The sequence below is a fragment of the Brachycentrus maculatus genome, unplaced genomic scaffold (assembly GCF_059751285.1).
Source record: "Brachycentrus maculatus isolate JH-2025_06_01 unplaced genomic scaffold, ASM5975128v1 h1tg000061l, whole genome shotgun sequence".
Taxonomy (NCBI): domain Eukaryota; kingdom Metazoa; phylum Arthropoda; class Insecta; order Trichoptera; family Brachycentridae; genus Brachycentrus; species Brachycentrus maculatus.
In genome coordinates this window covers 1,058,374-1,080,000 of record NW_028280815.1, presented here as the reverse complement: position 1 = coordinate 1,080,000, position 21,627 = coordinate 1,058,374, and the positions used below count along the sequence as shown (strand labels likewise).

The window sequence follows — 21,627 nt, the reverse complement described above, 5'->3', positions numbered from 1 at the left end:
AGGAATAATGTAATCGTAGGCCTCTGGTCGTAAATTATTGATTTAAAATTTTTTTTATTTATATTATCCGCTGACACTTCGTGATGGAATTGCATTTTTAATATATTATTAGATTAAAACCAACATTTTTAGCTTTTCCACTTTATTTTTATTTGACCAGTGACCGGGTTTCGTCGTTACCGACATTATCAGACTGGTGATGTCGGTAACGACGAAACCCGGTCGCTGGTCAAATAAAAATAAAATGGAAAAGCTAAAAATATTGGTTTTAATCTAATAATATATTTAAAAAAATCTAACTAACCATCACGCCGCTTCTCCGCAGGGGTAGGCAGAGAGAATCGACCGCCACACCACTCACCACACAAGTTTTTTTGGTCTTCCTCTGCTTCTTTTTCCAACTAAATTCGTCTTATAAATTTGTTAAACCGTTCTTTCCTCACTCATACGTTCCACATGTCCAAACCTTTTCAACACACCTTTCTTATCTTTCTAAAATTATCTATTTAAATAAAAATACAAAATCACAGCATTTTGGATGTGTCCTAATCCTTGTTCACATTATATTTGACCCACACTAGATTATCCCTCCTGTTCCCAACACAGATGCAAATAAAAACATATTTGATTAGCTAGAAGAAACAAAAATCCACTAAATGATCCATAAACCTTGTACATAATAAGCAAAGTAAATAATAAATGCAATTCCGATCTAAAAAAAAATCCTTGTTCACAAATTTATATCTCTTTCTCTCTAATTTTATTTACGGAGTTTTATTTACATTTTGAAATCTTTTTAACCTGTTTGGCAGCTTTTACCTGTCACTAGAAAAAAAAAACATAAGAGGTTCATAACAAATAAAACGAGCGCAATCAAACGCAACTTTCTGTCAAAATTTCTGAGATTTTGAGATTTAGAGGAAATTAACAGTTTTTTTTTTACATATTAACATGGATAAGAAAGAATTTGGAAGTTACGTATTAAAAGGGCTTAGGGCCTATTATAGGCTGGTTAAGTGATCACAATATACATGCGCAACATTCACTATTCTAACCATGATTGACAACCACACTGCTGAATTTTTTGGAACTTCTACATATGTATTAATCATATCACACTATACACATGAGTTCAGACCTATCTGTGGTTGGATTGAGAAAGCTTTTATTAAGCCGAGACCCTTTATTTGGATGTATACAAGATCACAAACCCCGGATTATTTTAACATACTGGGAAACGCCTGAAAACATGATTTGAAATGTTTTATGCAGCTTATAATTTCACCAGTTATTTTTATTCACAACATTTTGAGTGTGTCCAAATACTCATCTATGCACATACTTGCATATCCTTCGCTTACTTTTTATTATTCTTCATCTATGTTGAGAAGTCAAAAATGTAAAAATTACTCATAAATAGAGCCAACTCAGGTTTGTGAACAGGTATTTGAACACACTCATAATGTGAATAAAATAACTAGTAAAATTTTTATATTTTCAGGTATTTCCCAGAGTGGAAAATAATACGATTATAATTTTCCTGTTTTAATTAGAAAATACCGTTTTCATTATATAATTTTTCAAAAAATATTGATTTTTTTTCATTTACGATAAAAGCCACTGGCTATGCAACCTCATATTAAGATTTCTGGTAAGATGACGTGTTAAAACAATATATTACATTCACGTGATGTGATGATAAATAATACTTCAATTAGATAATATATGACATGATATGACAAAATAAACACTGATTTCAGACCTTGGTGTTCAAAGATTTCATGTAATTTATTTCATTCAAGCAATTTAATGACTTGTAATAATATAAATTCGATATTATACTATTCCTAATACACATAATTTACTTAATGATTTCCATTTATACCTAATACATTGTTGCAATAATGAAACGTGTGCATAAAACTAAACTGAGGTTTTCCTGAATTTTTATGTTTTCTTGAATGTTATGTTTTCTTGTGGCACTATATATATGTATAAAAAAGTGGTTAAAACAAAGATGTTTAATTTTATAAAGTTGAGAAAAAATGACTAGGAAAGATTGACGTTTATAGCATCGTACTAAAAATGTTGGTTGATATATCTTATACCACTTTCGAGTACATGAAATGTTTGATAATGCCTAGTTTTCTTCGGTCTTCCTCTGCTATTAGTTTTCACTCGAATCAGATCTGGGTCTAGAAGGGTCAATAATGAATTATTTACAACATTTTGAGTGTGTCCAAATACTTGTTCACAAAATCTGGATTATCTCCAATTACAGGAGTTATTTTCATATTATTTATTGACATCTCATCAAAGATGAAGAAGAATATGGAAGTCTGGGCATTTACGGGGCTTAATACCCTTAAATGCCCAGACTTCCATATTCTTCTTCATCTTTGATGAGATGTCAATAAATAATATGAATTATTTATTTATTCATATTTTTTTTGACATCTCATCAAAGATGGAGAAGAATATGGAAGTCTGGGCATTTACGGGGCTGACGACCGTCATAGGCTGGTTTAAGTGATCACTTTACACACGTGTAACATTCACCAATTCTACCCATTAATGACAACCACACTACTCAAATTCTTGGAAGTTCTTATTTAAAAAACTGAGCCTTAAACGGTCTACAATGAATTCAATAATAGTTATAGCAACCGCAAAGAAAGATTTATTAAGCGGTTTGTGTTCACGGAAAGTCATCGAAGCTTCGAATTGTGTTTTAAATAAAGCTCTTTATTGATTTAATTATATTTAAAGAAGCTTTCGTGAGAATACTCATACGAAGCCTCATATGATGCGTGACGTGAATAAAATTACGTTCATTTCGACTAATTGTTCATTAAATATATGTTTAAATTCTCGAACGTGACTCTATCATCTTACGACACAGGTCAACTTATATTATCTGACTGAACGCAGTTGAAATGCGACCTCTCAGGCTCTGTGCGGCAAAACGGTATTTGATAGATGTTCGAACGATGAAATAGGGAAATAATGTAAGGCTGAGATCTCATCTCATAATACTCACATTATGAATAGAATTGTTGGGTAATATATCCAAAATTAAACTCGGTTATTGGATTGAATGTTACTTTTATTTAAATATTTTTGATAATATGTGACGCGTTTCGTCTTAAGACATTATCAAACACTGCCTAAACATATTTATAAAATGATTTTAATAATTACAAGATTAAAAGTACTAAAATAAAGATGTTTTACTGATAGATTTTTTTAACTGTTCTTGCCTAACTCGTTCGTTCCATATGTCCTAACCATCTCAATACTAAAATTCTTAATAATAATAATAATAATAAAACCCTTATCCGCACCCCAGTGGTGCATAGGGCACTGCGTCATATAAACGCAGTGTTATCTTGATCGTTTACACATGAAGGAAAGGTGATCAGCCCTCCGCTTCAGGTACCAGTCCAGGGTAATATTGAATAAATATGACAGTGAAAAAATCACTTATATTTATTTTACCCCCCTTGGGAATCGAACCCAGGACCTCAAGAACGGTAGCCGAACGTGCTGACCATTACACTACGGAGGCGGTGGTGTAAAATTCTTAATTGTACCCATAATTTATTTATTGTAACTGCAGACAGTACAGTTGGTAGAATTCCATGTTGAATTGTTGGGTAATATATCCAAAATTAAACACGGTTATTGGATTGAATTCTACTTTTACTTCCATATAAGTATGTGTTGATACGTGACGCGTTTCGTCTTATTAAGATATTATCAAACTTTGACTAAAAATATTTACAAAATGTCATTATATACTAACAGTAATTGCTATAAGGTCAAGGGGTACATATAATGGTGGGTATTTCAGTGTGTAATGTGGATTTCCATGAATTTTGAGATAAGCAATCCACATTATTATACTGAATTAATGTAGAATGATGTGTAATGGCGAGGAATGGAAAGTGTTCTTTCTTGGGAATAACGAAGTGATAGACCACGATCTGAAAGGTATATAAAATAAAAAAAAAAAACATAAATTAAAAATTGATGACAAAATTAAGTTACAACATTTTTAATGTGTCCAAATACTTGTTAAAAAATCTGGATTATCTCCAATTGATTAGAGATAATCCAGATTTTTGAAAATGAAAATGATATTTTCTGGCGTTTCTCATGTATGTGACATAATCTAAGATTCGGACCTCACATACTAATAAAAGAGTTTCTGCTCAATAAAAAGCTTCTTTTCACCTCATCAATAGATGCCTCCAGCGAAGTTCTAGTGATTCAAGAACAATGTTTCGAAGTTGGTTCATATATATACAGAATATCCAAGAATTTGAGTAGTGTGGTTGTCAATAATGGGTAGAATTGGTGAATGTTACACGTGTGTAAAGTAATCACTTAAACCAGCCTACGACGGTCGTCAGCCCCGTAAATGCTCAGACTTCCATATTCTTCTCCATCTTTGATGAGATGTCAAAATTTTATACAAAATTAAGTTTAAACACTGTAATGAGTTTTATTTATATAAATATACTACTAGTTTATAAAACGTACGTTTTCATCTTCTGGTACAAATTAAAACTAACAAAAAAAATATTTATTTATATATTTAGGGGTATATATAAATAAATAAAACTCATTAAAGTGGTATATTCAAGTGTTTAATAAAAAAATCAATTTGTCATTCCACAAAGTTAATGCCGAATCAATAAATAACAAAATTAAGTGCCTACATACACTTTAAACGACCTTGTTAATATTTAACAGAACGTACGGAATAAGTACACCTTTGCAGTAAGTAGGTGTGCATTGATGAAGCTATAAAGTGAGTGACACGTGGACTAGAATTACAATTATCAAGTACCTATTGCTTAGTTCTCTATAAACTGGAGGAAATAATTGCGTTGCTGACGATTCTAAGCACACACCTGCTAACGCTGAAACCTCTATCAGCTAGCTATCCACTGACTTACGTGGCGTATTAAAAACAATAAAAAAATCTTACTATTGATTTAAATTTATATAATATTTTTTGACATCTCATCAAAGATGAAGAATAATATGTAAGTCTGGGTATTTACGGGGCTGACGACTGTCATATTTAAAAAAAAATTCAAACCCTTATCCGCACCCCAATGGTGCATAGGGCACTGCATTATATAAACACAGTGTTATCTTGATTGTTAACACACGAAGGAAAGGTGATCAGCCCTCCGCTTCAGGTACCAGTCCAGGGTAATATTGAATAAATATTAGAGTGAAAAAATCACGTATACTTAGACCATCCCTGTGAATCGAACCCGGGACCTCCAGAACGGTAGCCGAGTGAGCTGACCATTACACTACGAAAGCGGACATTGTCCGCTTATTTGTAGAACAGATAATTATTAGTATTTAAGTTTATATTACGAGCCTGGAGATGGAAATGTAACCTCCACAATTATCCACACCGATTTCCGTACCGCCACTGGTCTAAGGACATGTGAGTTAAATATCAATCAGCAGCGGCGAGCGATCCGGGAGGCTGGAGATTTATAGGTGCCGGCGCCATCAAAGCCGTGGCCGAGTGGTTGGCTTGCCGGCCTTGTTTGTAGGATGGCGCGGGTTCGGAGCCCTGCTGCGACCCAGCGAGGGTGACGCCACTAGACTAGCGAAACTACCGAATTCAGGCTGTACTCGGACATTTTGATTGGATAAAAGAAGCGTTTAGATCGACTGAAAATACCTGACGGCCGACAGAAAAGCCTGGAGTCAGTTTGTGGACTCCAAAAGATCCACATAGGCAGCAGATATGGTTAAATTTGAGACACGTTGTGTGTCCCAATTTTTGCATAATTTGTCTTGAACTTGAGCTCTGATCTTTCCCTTTTCCCCTTTTCCTCCCTCCCGTCCCTCTTCCAGGTATTTATAATAAACTACATATCGCTCACTCCTTTCAACAACGTCATATATAAAAAATCGTCAATTTTTAGTTGTGCATGATTTCGGAATGCCCAGAAAATGTACTATATTCCAGCAAAAGCGGCATATTTTCAACTTAATATTTACCCGCTTCAGGGCAGAAAATGTTGTTTTTGCATTTTAAAGAAAAGGTATTGTTGAATTATTTTTAATTATATAATTATTTTTCAAATGGAGAAAAAACCTTCAGGTTTTAACTAAAAAGATCTGTTGCACAGTAAAAAGTTCAATAAGTGGCTTGATATTTATTTTGAATACATTTTATTATACTCTTATGGTAAACTTTAAAAACGATCTTCTGAAAAATCACGTTTTTTTATGTATGAGGTCACTCCTTTCAACAAGGAGTGAGCGATATGAAATAAGCAAACATCAACGTTTCGGTTGGCTGATGCATCAGCCCAGAAGCTGGCGATGGGTAAACATTCACGCGTTTGATGGCTAATTTACGATCTATCCGTTTCGCGCCCGGCTTTTAATTCAGGCCGCTACACCAACCACATTACTCGCTTATTCATGCAGGTTATGTATGGTATGTATATATATATTATATATCTTTATATTTGTTATACATATCTGACACGATAGCCGAAAAGTGAGCTAGCAGAACTGGCGAGCTGGTGAAGCGGGTTCATTGTTATTTAGCGCTTGATATTTGGGGTAAAAAAGGGATGTGGTCAAGTTAGGAGTTGGGTTTGTATGTTGGAGAAGAACCCAACAGCCTCTCATACTGGAAGTCCTAAAGAGGAGAAGGTGGACATGGTTGGGACATGTCCTTAGAATACCACCTGAGTGCATTAACCCCTCATGTCTCTTCTTCCAACCCCGAGGATTTCGGCTTACTACCATTCACAGACTATACTCAGCGGTACTTCGAGATGCCGGAGTGACCTGGGAGGAAGCCAAGAAGATGGCGGGTGACATAGTGACTTAGAGACGTCTTGGCCATATGCTCCACCTAGGGAGCGAAAATGGAGAACGTAGAAGATGTATGAGGAGATGCATTATAGTGGAAGAGGAGACGATTGTTTGCAAAGACAGATCGGTTTGGCGTTCTTTTCTCTCTGACATCTTCTGCGGGGATGCAGGATGTACGAATAAATCGCAGAGAACGACCCCGCTTAAACTACATTGAAAAAAATATTTCCGACATGCGGCTTAATCGCTATAGCGGCTGAAGAGACGAGCGAACCATAGAGCTGGGGAGGACACTGATCATGAAAGAAGCAAAAAATTTAAACCAATATAAATCGAAAACATATTTTTATATTTTTTTTCTAATTCTATACCTTTGAATAATTTAATTTTAATTTAAAAACCATATATTTATTTCGAAGAAAAACTTATTTTTTTCAATACAGAAACGGTGTTTTAAGCAAAAAAATTAATAAAGTTAAATTTTACCTGGTTTTAAAGAAAATTATGTAACGGGTTATCGAATATGTCGCCTCAAAGGATTGTTTTATTAGTTATGTAAGATTTGGCAGTCACTTGTCGATAAATAAATACTCAGAATCAAATTAAGGACAAAAATCCTTTGATTTTATTCAAATTTCATTTGGCGTATGCACGTCACGTCGCAGTGATTACAAAAGCTCTTCACAGATGTCGTTTGGTGTTTGATGTCCCTAAGTTGTAAGTCACGCGCACTCGAAGACGTCTCTTGGCCATGTGGATGATATGCGAGCCATAATAAGGCAATGAGTTATTCCGAGCTCCGCGCGCGGACATGGTCTGTAAAGCCACTGACTGAAAAACACAGTACTTATTATAAAGTTCACACTTTGGATTTGATCTTGTATTCGTATCACTCGCTAGGCTAATTTATTATGTTACTATGACTATGCGAGAGGGGTTTGTAATGACATCCTACTCGGAAAATTAGGACCTAAAAATCATACGACGATTTGTGACATGAATTGATAATACAACATTTTGAGTGTATCCAAATACTTGTTCACAAATATGGATTATCTCCAATTATAGGAGTATTTTTCATATTTTTTTTTATCTGGTCAAATTATAAGCTTAAATGATAAAAATGAAAATGATATTTTCTGGCGTTTCTCATGCGTGTGATTATAATCCAGGATTCGGTCCTCACATACTAATTAAAGAGTTTCTGCTCAATAAAAAGCTTCTTTTTATCTCACCAATAGATGTCTCAAATGAAGTTCTAGTAATTCAAGAACAATGTTTCAAAATTGGTTCATTTATATAGAACGTCCAAGAATTTGAGTAGTGTGGTTGTCAATGATGGGTAGAATCGGTGAATGTTACACGTGTGTAAAGTGAGCCCAGACTTCCATATCCTTCTTCATCTTTGACGAGATGTCAAAAAATAAAATATTTATAGTAATTGTGAAATTTATATTTTAATTCTAAAATGGAAAATTATAAACTTATTTTTTCAAATATAAATTATAAATAGAACCTGTTTTCCTTTAATCTAAGTTGGCAACAGGAGGGATAATCTAGTGTGGTATAATCAGGACCTTGTCAGCATTTGCCATTGCTTGATTTCTGAGTACTGATGCGCGATTACTAAATATTTCATGGGTGGTGTAGAAACTGCATTACGTGGTATTAACACCACTACAAAGCGCACAAAGGCCACACACTAGCACAAATCAGCGTCACCCATTCGTCTTTCAGCGTAAAATGGCGCCGAGGTACGGCTTTGTTTTTCATGCACAGTGGCGCATAATTTGAGTGAGGTGGGTCATGAGTGGCGCCCTACCGACCCACCCCCATATGTAGGCATATCAAACTAAAGCATAGGTAACTAACGACCCATTCATCCTGTATGCTTTACAACCTGATCTCGAACCATGGATATGTGAAAATAATAATAAATTTTATTTTTATTTTTTTAGATGGAAACTGCATTTATTATCTACCTTGCTTATTGTATTTGTACAAGGTTTATAGACCATTTAGTGGATTTTTGTTCCATATTTATTTTGAGAAATAAAAAAACTTTGTGTTTTGAACACTCACATTTTTATTAACCAACTAGTTTCGGCAACAACCTGTTGCCCTCTTCAGAGTTTGATTTATGACTGTTAATTTTATTTACGCTTTAATTTATGGTTAAGTCATAAATTAAACCTTGAAGAGGGCAACAGGTTGTTGCCGAAACTAGTTGGTTAGTAAAAATGTGAGTGGATCAAAATACAAAGTCTTTTTATTTCTCAAAATAAATATATCTGACTGTTCATTTTATTTACGGTTTAATTTATGGTTTAGTCATAAATTTAACCCTGAAGAGGGCAACAGGTTGTTGCCAAAACTAGTTAGTTAATAAAAATGTGAGTGGATCAAAATACAAAGTCTTTTTATTATTCAAAATAAATATATTAATATGATCCACAAAGTTAATGCTTTTAATATTCATAACACGATTTTAGTTTCTTCTAACTAATGAAATGTGTTTTATTTGAATCTGTGTTGGGAACAGGAGGGATAATCTAGTGTGGGCCAATTAGGAACTTGTCAGCATTTGATCATTTCCGTGAGGAAACCACGTTGCACTCCTTAGGAGAAGGCGGACTGTTGACTGTCGTCAGCAGACCTTCCATTCCACTAGAAGAGGGTTCGGCATTTTGTGTCCTACTTTGGTTTATATTACCAATGCCCTTCATTATTTTTATCATGTATGATACCACCTCTCGTGACAGTTCCTTGTGAATCGCATTTCGACTGCATTCAGTTTACTTTCATCCTTCTTTTGCTCACTCCATGTTTCACTTCCATACATTAGAGTTGGAACCAGGACACCGTTGTGCACTGCCAGTTTAGCTACCGCTGATAAGTTTTTATTTGCTATAACTGATTTCAGTGCACCATTCACTTTGTTCCCAGCATTCACTCTCCTTTCTATGTCTTTATCAATCTTTCCATCCCTAGAAAACATACTACCCAAATATACGAAATCATCTGTACTATATTTTTCTCTACTATATTTCAATTGTACGGTAAAACAATATGACGATATTGTGATGACGTACCACCCTTGCACCTCGCACCCTTGCAGTTGGCCCCCACCCTTCCCGACCCTCCCTGAATTATGCACCAGTGCGCAGTGCAGCGTGAAGGGTTAAGGGCGGGTAAGGGTTGAACCAAGATGGCGCGGCGTTGCGAGGGTCATATCACCATTTTATTTTTCTGCACGAGATAATACTACAATTAAGGTAGTCCTTCTTGGCTTCTTCTTCTTTTTCTTTGGACCCTTATCTGCATCCGATGGTGCATAGGGCGCTGCATCGTATTGCCGCAGTGTATTATATATATATATATATATATATATATATATATATATATATATATATATATATATATATATATATATATATATATACTGTATATACTGTATATATATAGTTAGAAAAAGAAGACCGAGGAAAACTTGGCACAATCAGGTATATCAAATACTTGAAGGCGGCCTGGTGAGGAGTCGTAATAATCGTCGGGTATGTATGATGAGATGCATGAATGTAGAAGAGGCAAGGAATGTTTGCAAAGACAGAGTGTTGTGGCGTTTCTCTCTGCCTACCCCTGCGGGTAAGCGGCGTGATGGCGTTTTCGTCTTCAAACCCTTATCCGTACCCGTATGGTGCATAGGCGACTGCAGCATATAAACTCAGTGTTATCTTGATCGTTACTTACGTTACATCAAGGCAAGGTTAGGTGAAGCACTCCTGCGCCTCAGGGACTCACCACATTCGCCTCACAAATTTGCTACACACACACACACACACACACACACACACACACACACACACACACACACACAGACATATATTAAGTGACATCATCTTTAAAAAATTCCTTTGTGTCATCTTTGGTTATAAATAATATTTAATATTAAGTTAAGTCGTCAAAGTCAAGTTAATATCATATTAAACAATTACTGGTGGATTTTGTATGTGTGAGTATAAATAAAATCTATTAATATAATAACGTATATTTTTGTAATACGTTATATTACTGTAAATGATAAATTATCATTTGTCTGCTAGAAAAAATGAATGACTTGACATCTTGAAACATGAAAAGAAAAATCAATGTGTCAGCCAGTGGTTTTCAATACGAGTAAACAATTTTAATAATTATTATTATTTAAAAAAAAAGATAAATATTTGTGTTTTTATTATTTAATAATAATAATAATAAAACCCTTATCGCACTCCAATGGTGCATAGGGCACTGCGTCATATAAACGCAGTGTTATCTTGATGGTTTACACATGAAGGAAAGGTGATCAGCCCTCCGCTTCAGGTACCAGTCCAGGGTAATATTGAATAAATATGACAGTGAAAAAATCACTTATGTTTATTTTACCCTTCTTGGGAATCGAACCCGGGACCTCCAGAACGGTAGCCGAGCGTGCTGACCATTACACTACGGAGGCGGACAATTATTTTATTATTTACACAAATATTTCAATTTCATACAATTTCTGTGAGCCTAAGCAACTCATTATTTGAAATAGGTATCTAATTGCGGTAGAGGGGTTCGAACCGAGAAATTCTGACTTTGGAGTCCGCAACACTTACCACGGGACCACAACCCGACACAACATGTAAAATAAATAAATATGAACAAACAACATTTTGAGTGTGTAAATACTTGTTCACAAATCTGGACTATCTCCAATTGGTAGGAAGAAAGAAAAGAACGCCACACCACTCTGTCTTTAAAAACATTCTTCACTTCTTACACATTCATGCATCTATTCATACATACCCGCCGATTATTTCGACTCATGACCTGACATATCTGTGTGACATACCTGATCGTGCCAAGTTTTTCTCGGTCTTCCTCTGCTTCCTTTCCCAATTACATTCACCTAATATACTCATTTTACCGTTCATTCCTCACTCGTTCAAATCATCTCAGCACACCTTTCTTAATTTTATCGATAATGCTTATCTCAGCTTAGCATTCTTTCCTTATAACACCGTTCGAATATCTACGAGTATCATACATTGTTTTATCGCACATTCGTCAAATAAACACTGTGTCGACTCTACGCGGTGGCTTGTGCACCATTCGTGAGCACTAAGAAGTCCACAATAAATTATTAAATAAACTTACAATGATTAAAGAAAACACTTGTTTTTTACCACTTGAGTTTTATTATAGACTACATGTTTCAGAAGTTAAACTTCCATCATTCAGGTCTGTATAATAACCATATCGTAGTCGTACAGGAGAAAGTGACCAACTACCAAAACGTGAAATGTTCAGGAGGCCCATTTAAGTCACTATTGCTTAGCAAGAAAATAAACACCAATGCAGTTAATCATTTTTAACAAGTCAATATACTTCCAAATTTAAAATCCTTTTGGATTTTTTCAGGGCAATATTAAGCTAGTAAGATATCAAATAGTCAATGATCAAGTTTTTGTAAAACAATGCACTCGGTCACTTTCTCCTGGATGGCTACGATATATACAGTTATTATACAGACCTGAATGATGGAAGTTCAACTTCTGAAACATGTAGTCTATAATAAAACTCAAGTGGTAAAAAACAAGTGTTTTCTTTAATCATTGTAACATGTCTTACCACAAAGTTAATGCCGAAACAATAAATAAAATATTTACTTATTTTGCGACTTACTTGAGCCCACATTCATTCTGCATGTGACTTGTAATAATAACCTTGCAGATTACACGGTGAAAATGCAATATATAGGTGAAAAATATAAAAAATCTTTTCATTCAGATGGTTTATACTGTGTCGATCTAACGTGGTCTTAAATTATGAGATTCATCATTTTCGCTGTTGTAGCATGCCTTTTGGCAACTACTGTTCACGTATGTATACAGTTGTATAAGTTTTTTTGTTCTCTGGTTATAGTAAATATTTTTTATCATTTTTTGATTAATTTTAAGTTAAGATTTGATTCCAAAAATAAAATAAGATTCTAAATGTAAAAAAATAAATAAGTAAAAATGACTAACCACAAAGTAAATGCTTTAAATATGAATAAAACTAACTAACTAACTAACCATCACGCCGCTTCCCCGCAGGGGTAGGCAGAGAGAATCGAACGCCAAACAACTCGGTCTTTGCAAACATTCTTTGCCTCTTCTACATTCATGCATCTCCTCATACATACCCGACGATTATTACGACTCCTGACCCGGCCGCTTTCAAGTATTTGACAAACCTGATTGTGCCAAGTTTTCCTCGGTCGTCCTCTGCTTCTTTTTCCAACTACATTCGCCTCATAAATTTGTTTAACCGTTCTTTCTTCACTCATACGCTCCACATGTCCAAACCATCTCAACACACCTTTCTTAATTTTATCGATAATGCTTATCTCAGCCTAACATTCTTTGCTTATTTCATCATTCGAACATCTATCAAACATCGTTTTGCCACAAATTCGTCTGAGCGATCGCATTTCGACTGCATTCAGTACAGTACACATTATTATTATATATATATATATATATATATATATATATATATATATATATATATATACACACACACACACACACACACCCTCTTGCACATTGCTATATGGTTATAATTTACTTTTTTATTACATTGCTATATGGTTATACTTATACTTTACTTTTTTTATTATTTTGAAGTGAAAACCTGTAATTGGAATTTTATTTTATTTAATTGTATTATATTTTGTTATCTTTCGTGAATATTCTGTTGGTTTTCCAAATAAATAAATACACCTACACACATGTATAATCCATTGTGTTTATCACAGGGAGGTCTGGAAGAAGTCATTCCTGCCATGCATGCCGCTTGCGGTGACTATAAGGGTAAGTTTAAAATTTGATCATATCTATTTCAGTTTACCAACCACACACCGCTTTCCAGAGGGGTAAGCAGAGAGCTTGCAAAAATTCCTTGCCTCTTCCATAACTATTCATATACCTTTTCATTTATATATATATATAAATATAAAACCCTTATCCGCACCCAATGGTGCATAGGGCACTGCGTCATATAAACGCAGTGTTATTTTGATCGTTTACACATGAAGGAAAGGTGATCAGCCCTCCGCTTCAGGTACCAGTCCAGGGTACTATTAAATAAATATTACAGTGAAAAAATCACTTGTATTTATTTTACCCCCCTTGGGAATCGAACCCGGGACCTCCAGAACAGTAGCCGAGCGTGCTGACCATTACACTACGGAGGCGGACGAAAATTCATATATACTTGCTGATAATCCCGGCTTCAGATTCGATTACTTTTGATTAATTGAAATACTTGATCTTAAGTCTTACCAAGTTATTCTCGATCTTTCTCTGCTTCTATCCAACATTTGGCTCATTTGTTTTACCGTTCTTTCTACACTCGATTGTTCCACGGATCTCTAATCTTAATTTTATCAATAATGCTTCTCTCATTGCATTCCTTCCTTATTTCGTTATTCGGACATTAATCATTCATTGTTTTACCGTACATGCATCGAGAGATTGTATATCGACTACATTCAGTCTACTTTCATCCTTATTTTTGATGATATGTAAATATTATTTTAATCCTTACAAATTGAAAAAGAAGGATGAAATTAAAGTATATTTCATCATTTAAAAAAAAAAAAATATATATATACAACATTTTGAGTGTGTCCAAATACTTGTTCACAAAATCTGGATTATCTCCAATTACAGGAGTTATTTTCATATTATTTTTTGACATCTCATCAAAGATGAAGAATAATATTTACATCTCACCAATAGATGTCTCTAGTGAAGTTCTAGTGATTCAAGAACAAGGTTTCTAAATTGGTTCATATATATAGAACTTGCAAGAATTTGAGTAGTGTGGTTGTAAATAATGGGTATAATTGGTGAATGTTACACGTGTGTAAAGTGATCACTTAAACCAGCCTATGACGGTCATCAGCCCCGTAAATGCCCAGACTTCCGTCAAAAAATAATATAATTTAAATATGTTTATTTTTAAAAAATGTTAACAGTTTATGTAAATAAAAAAAATGCAATTAATATTTCTTTCAGATTTAATCGACAAAGCCAACCAGGGAGATTTTTCAACAGATCACGATTTCAAGTGTTATATGAAATGCGTTATGCAGTATTTTAACGTTGTAAGAATATTCATATTATTTTTATGTGTTTACATATCGCTCGCTCCTTTCAAGAACGTCATAAATCAAAAAACTTGATTTTTCAGGAGAACGTTTTTAATGTTTAAAAACATAATACAATGCATTAAAAATAAATATCAAGCCACTTAATGAACTTTTTACTGTGTAACACATCTTTTTAGGTAAAACCTAAAAGTTTTTTCTCCATTTGAAAAATATTTAGTATTTTTAAAAAAATTATTAAACAATACTTTTTCTTCAAAATGCAAAAACAAGACTTTCTGCCTTGTAGCGGGTAAATATTGAGTTAAAAATATGCTGCTTTTGCTGGGATATAGTATATTTTCTGGGCATTCCGAAAACATTTACAACTGAAAATTGACGATTTTTGATTTATGACGTTCTTGAAAGGAGTGGGTGATATATAAATAATATACCATAAACAGTGAAACCTCTATCTGTCGTTCCTAAAATAATTGTTTTCCCGGATGTATTGTTTATTTCTTCTACCCCGAATGCATTTCATACAAAAATATATTGCATAGATCGTTTCTCTATCGCCATTTTACCGCATTCATCGTTTGAATTAACTGCATATTTGACATATTTTGGCTGTTTTTTATCACATTCTCCTCAATTTTGTTACATTCGATAACAATATTCCAACGTGTGGGATGGAAACTATCGAAAACCTATGTGACGCAAGGTTGGCGGATATAGCAGGAGAGGTCAATATTGATGACGAGGAGCCGCTGTCTGTACTTTTATTTTAAGAAGCATGCACACTCTTTGAAAGATTGAAAACTTTCTTCTACGCTCTTTCAATGCCGATACAAAAATTATTTGCAAAGATGAAAATATACAACATTTTGAGTGTGTCCAAATACTTGTTCACAAAATCTGGATTATCTCCAATTACAGGAGTTATTTTCATATTATTTTTTAACATCTCAGATGTTAAAAAATAATATGAAAATAACTCCTGTAATTGGAGATAATCCAGATTTTGTGAACAAGTATTTGGACACACTCAAAATGTTGTAAATAAATTATCTGGTCAAATTATCAGCTTAAATAAAAATGAAATTGGAATTTTCTGGCGTTTCTCATGTGTGTGATTATAATCCAGGATTTGGACCTCACATACTAATATAAAAGTTTCTGCTTAATAAAAAGCTTCTTTACATCCCACCAATAGATGTCTCTAGTGAAGTTCTAGTGATTCAAGAACAAGGTTTCTAAATTGGTTCATATATATAGAACTTCCAAGAATTTGAGTAGTGTGGTTGTCAATAATGGGTAGAATTGGTGAATGTTACACGTGTGTAAAGTGATCACTTAAACCAGACGATGACGGTCGTCAGCCCCGTAAATGCCCAGACTTCCATATTCTTCTTCATCTTTGATGAGATGTTAAAAAATAATATGAAAATATACTGTTGACTTACGGAAATGAAAGAGTAAAAGAAAACAAATCGCAATCACAGATTATTTAAAATAAACAATAAACTTAATATTTTTTTCGGTTCTGTTCAAGTTTGTATTTTTAAAAAAATAAATACATTTATTTACATCTAAGCCATTTCCTCTTAAAATTTGAACCAACTAATGGTTATTCAGATTGGGAGGACGGTATCTTCACTCAATAGCATCTCCTTGTGTTTAAACTTCTTAATCCCGCTTTCATTGTTTCCCGCATTCATAGTTAATTTCAATAGGTCCCTTTAAAAACTATAGATAGAGGTTTCACTATATATATATATATATATATATATATATATATATATATATATATATATATATATATATATATATATATATATATATATATATATATATATCATACTTTTAAGTTTCTTACATACTGTTTTCGCTCGGTGACACGGTGTTGAGTCATCTTGGAAAATACACTCGGAAATATAGGAATTGTGCGTTTTTATCGACGATAGTAAATCGCTCACTCCTTTCAAGAACGTCATAAATCAAAAATCGTCAATTTTCAATTGTGCGTGTTTTCGGAATGCCCAGAAAATGTACTTTATCTCAGCAAAAGTGGCATATTTTTAACTTAATATTTACCCGCTACAGGGCAGAAAGTGTTGTTTTTACATTTTGAAGAAAATGTATTGTTTAATTATTTCTTTTAATAAACTAAATATTTTTCAAATGGAGAAAAAACCTTCAGGTTTTACTTAAAAAGATCTGTTGCATAGTTAAAAGTTCAGTAAGTGGCTTGATATTTATTTTTAAAACATTGTATTATATTTTTAAGTTTAAAAACGTTCTCCTGGAAAATAAAGTTTTTTGATTTATGACGTTCTTGAAAGGAGTGAGTGAAATACTCTTCCTATTTTTTGGTAAACTTCTGCATTCACAGTTTCTTTTATGAATGCCAATTGCCTCACTCCATAAAAGGAGAATTTTATTTGGTTCCTTTTATGTATTTACTTCTTTACTTTATGTTTATGAGTATTTTTGTCACGAGCATATCTCGAAAATGACTGAATTTATAAATCTTTCAATGTGTTTCAGTTATCAGAGGATGGAGTAGTCGATTTCGATCTAATGGAGTCCACGCTCCCGCAGGATGTGAAAGAAGGTTTTCATGAAACCCTGTATGGATGTGGGCAAAAGCGTAAGTGATACTTCAAATATAATAATAATAATAATACAACCCTTATCCGCACCCCAATGGTGCATAGGGCACTGCGTCATATAAACGTAGTGTTATCTTGATCGCTTACACATGAAGGAAAGGTGATCAGCCCTCTGCTTCAGGTACCAGTCCAGGGTACTATTGAATAAATATTACAGTGAAAAAATCACTCATTTTTATTCTTACCCCCCCTGGGAATCGAACCCGGGTCCTCCAGAACGGTAGCCGAGCGTGCTGACCATTACACCACGGAGGCGGAATTTTTTAATAAAAAAAAAAAATATTTAAAAAACTCCTAAATGTTGTTTTTATTGTGCATTACGTAGCGAATACGTTAACTCCGAATGACAACTTGCTAGCTATCTGAACAAAGTATCTGCAAAAAATATTCGAAAAAAATGCACTTGGCCACTGTCTCCTGTACGACTACGATGTAGTCTTTCTGGGATGAATTAAACATTGTAGGAGCTATGAAAAATGAGTGTCTTTGAAATGTTCAATTATATATTTCAGTTATGTAGAGTATTAAGCATTGATTTTTTTTAGATGGAGGTGATGTGTGTGAAATCGCATACGAATTGCAGAAATGCTACTACGATGGGGTACCACATGTAAGAAGATATTTTGATTATCCTGTCTTTTACTCCTTCCGTCCTCTTCTGCTGCATATAGGCCTCTTCCGTATTCTTCTATTCCCTTCGATTGCGGTGGTTTGACTTTTTGAGGAACGAAGAGATCACAACTCGATCTTAGTCACAACTCGGCTGTCCAAATTTAAAACACAGTAAGGGACATTTTTTTATAGTAGGTTTTTTTTTGCATTTACGGACTAAGTACGGACTCTACTTAGTCCAAAAATGCAAAAAAAACCTACTACAAAAAAATGTCCCTTACTGTGTTTTAAATTTGGACAGCCGAACTGTCGTCAAAAGGCGATTCTGTTGGCTAGGCCATGTACTCCGCATGCCTCCCGAGAGCCGCCATCAAGCTTGCCTCTTTTACAAGGCATCAGGTTCCCGACCACTGCTGACAATTCGTCGGTAGTTCTCGTCAGAGCTTCGAGACGCGGATCTGACTTGGGAGGATGCAAGGGAGCTGGCAGCCGACAGAAACGCCTGGAGACAGTTTGTGGATTTCATATGCTCCACCTAGGGAGCGGATATGGTTTAATAAAAATAAAATATGTATAGTTAGTACAGTGAGAAATTTGCTAGTATACAACAACAATACTTTGGTTCGATGAATTTATGTAGGTGATGTGACTAACTTTAGGCAGCTCTTGTGTACCATATCAAGAAGCCACTTATTAACATGTTAAAAAAAATATTTTGATTTATTTCTAATTTTCTAATTTAAATTGTAAGCATGTTTATAAAAGATATTGTATTTTTTTTTATTTTCAGCTATATCACCTGATATAAACGATATCCAGCCTCCTACAAAAATACACCGACATATTTTTTTGGTATAAAACCGTTTGAACTAATTAAATGCAATGTACTTTAATTTTAAATCTGATATTATCTTTTTGCTGTAAGAATAAAAGATATGATATAAATATAGAGTATTAATTACATTTTAAGAAAATTCCTGCTATATTTCAATAAATGACTACTAATCACATATCCAAAGATAATTCCTTCCATATTAGAATAAATGACTACTAATCACATATCCAAAGATAATTCCTTCCATATTAGAATAAATGACTACTAATCACATATCCAAAGATAATTCCTTCCATATTAGAATAAATGACTACTAATCACATATCCAAAGATAATTCCTTCCATATTAGAATAAATGACTACTAATCACATATCCAAAGGGAATTTCTTCTTTATTTAAATAAGTAACTACTAATCACATAATAATAATAATAATAATAATAAAACTCTTACCCGCACCCCAGCGGTGCATAGGGTGCTGCGTCATATAAACGAAGTGTTATCTTGATCGTTTACACATGAAGGAAAGGTGATGAGCCCTCCGCTTCAGGTGCCAGTCCAGGGTAACATTGAATAAATATTACAGTGAAAAAATCACTTATATTTATTTTACCCCCCTTGGGAATCGAACCCGGGACCTCCAGAACGTTAGCCGAGCGTGCTGACCATTACACTAGGGAGGCGGACAAAATCACATAGCCAAACATAATTCCTTCCGTATTTGAAAAAAAATACTACTAATCACATATCCAAAGATAAATCCTTCTTTATTTGAATAAATGACTACTAATCACATTTCCAAAGATAATTCCTTCTATACTACTACTACTACTCACATGTCCAAAGATAATTCCATCTTTATTTGAATAAATGGGTAGGTACTAATCACATAAACAAAGATAATTCCTTCCATATTTGAGAAAATATCCCATATTCCATATATTTGAAATAATACAGAAGCCTCCGTAGAGTAATGGTCAGCACGCTAGGCTACCGTACTGGGTCCCGGGCTCGATTCCTAGGAAGGTCAAATAAATATAAGAGATTTTTTCACTCTCGCATTCATTCAATATTACCCTGGAGTGGTACAATATATAAAAGTTTATAATACTGATGGGGTGCCCTATGCACCATTGCGTGCGGATAAGGGTTTGAAATATTTGAAATAATAAGTATTAATCACATATCCAAAGCAAATGCCATCTATATTTGATTACAATTTTAACCAAGTACCTACTTTTAATTTTAATTTTATTTCTTTAGTTAGCTTATATTACACTAATATAAACTATTATTTACACTTAATTTACATTATAAATAAAAATACAATATATATATATATATATATATATATATATATATATATATATATATATATATATATATATATATATATATATATATATATATATATATATATATATATATATATATATATATATAAATATATACATATATAAATATATGTATATATATATATATATATATATATATATATACATATATATATATATATATATATATATATATATATATATATATATATATATATATATATATATATATATATATATATATATATATATATATATATATATGTATATTTATTTATATATATATATATATATATATATATATATATATATATATATATATATATATATATATAAATATATATATATATATATATATATATATATATATATATATATATATATATATATATATATATATATATATATATATATATATATATATATATATATATATATATATATATATATATATACTTCTATACTTCTTCTTACAGTAAACAAAACATTTATTTTAAAATTCTTTCACACTCTTTTCATTCTTCATACATTCAGGCTTCTCATCATACATTTTCAAACCCTTATACATTAAACAATTTTGTGACTCGGTCTTATTTTATCCTTATTTCTAGTAATATGTTCATGAAAAATTTTGTTTAACACTAATTATATCATTTGCTGTAAACAATTTTTGTTTATCAATGCATCACGGATATGATAGAGGCTCTGGAACAGAGATGTTGTGTGACACGATTCGATATGATTAATATTCCTTGAGCGAGTCCGTTGAACATGTCCGATGTCCTTGGCGCTACGTGTTGACAGTGCGTTCAAACCGAGTCCGTGATATTGATATGTTTAGGTTTTATTATATCAGGCGTGTTACACCATTTCTTCATAAAAAAGACATTAAACATTTGCTTTTTGGATGAGGCCTTCGAGTGTTGAATTGTAAATCACTGGACAAATATTAAATATGAGGGTTGTGCCAACAGTTTGTTGGTAAAACCAAATCGTAGGGTTAGATTCAGTGCTATAAATTCAGCATTCAAAATGTTGTAAATAAATTAACTGGTCAAATTATTAGCTAAAATAATAAAATTGAATTTTCTGGCGTTACTCATGTATGTGATTATAACCCAGGATTCGGACTTAACATAC

General features: G+C 33.2%; 1 long non-coding RNA gene across 1 annotated transcript in view; it reads left to right on the top strand.

The window, feature by feature from the left end:
* LOC148311519 (uncharacterized) overlaps positions 1–17,673 on the top strand; it is a 28,954-nt gene extending 11,281 nt beyond the window's left edge. The window contains exons 2-4 of the long non-coding RNA XR_015837232.1: positions 13,697–13,751; positions 14,961–15,049; positions 17,582–17,673. This is a non-coding gene — a long non-coding RNA (uncharacterized LOC148311519). The remainder of the gene's footprint in view (positions 1–13,696; positions 13,752–14,960; positions 15,050–17,581) is intronic.
* Positions 17,674–21,627: the final 3,954 nt, after the last annotated feature.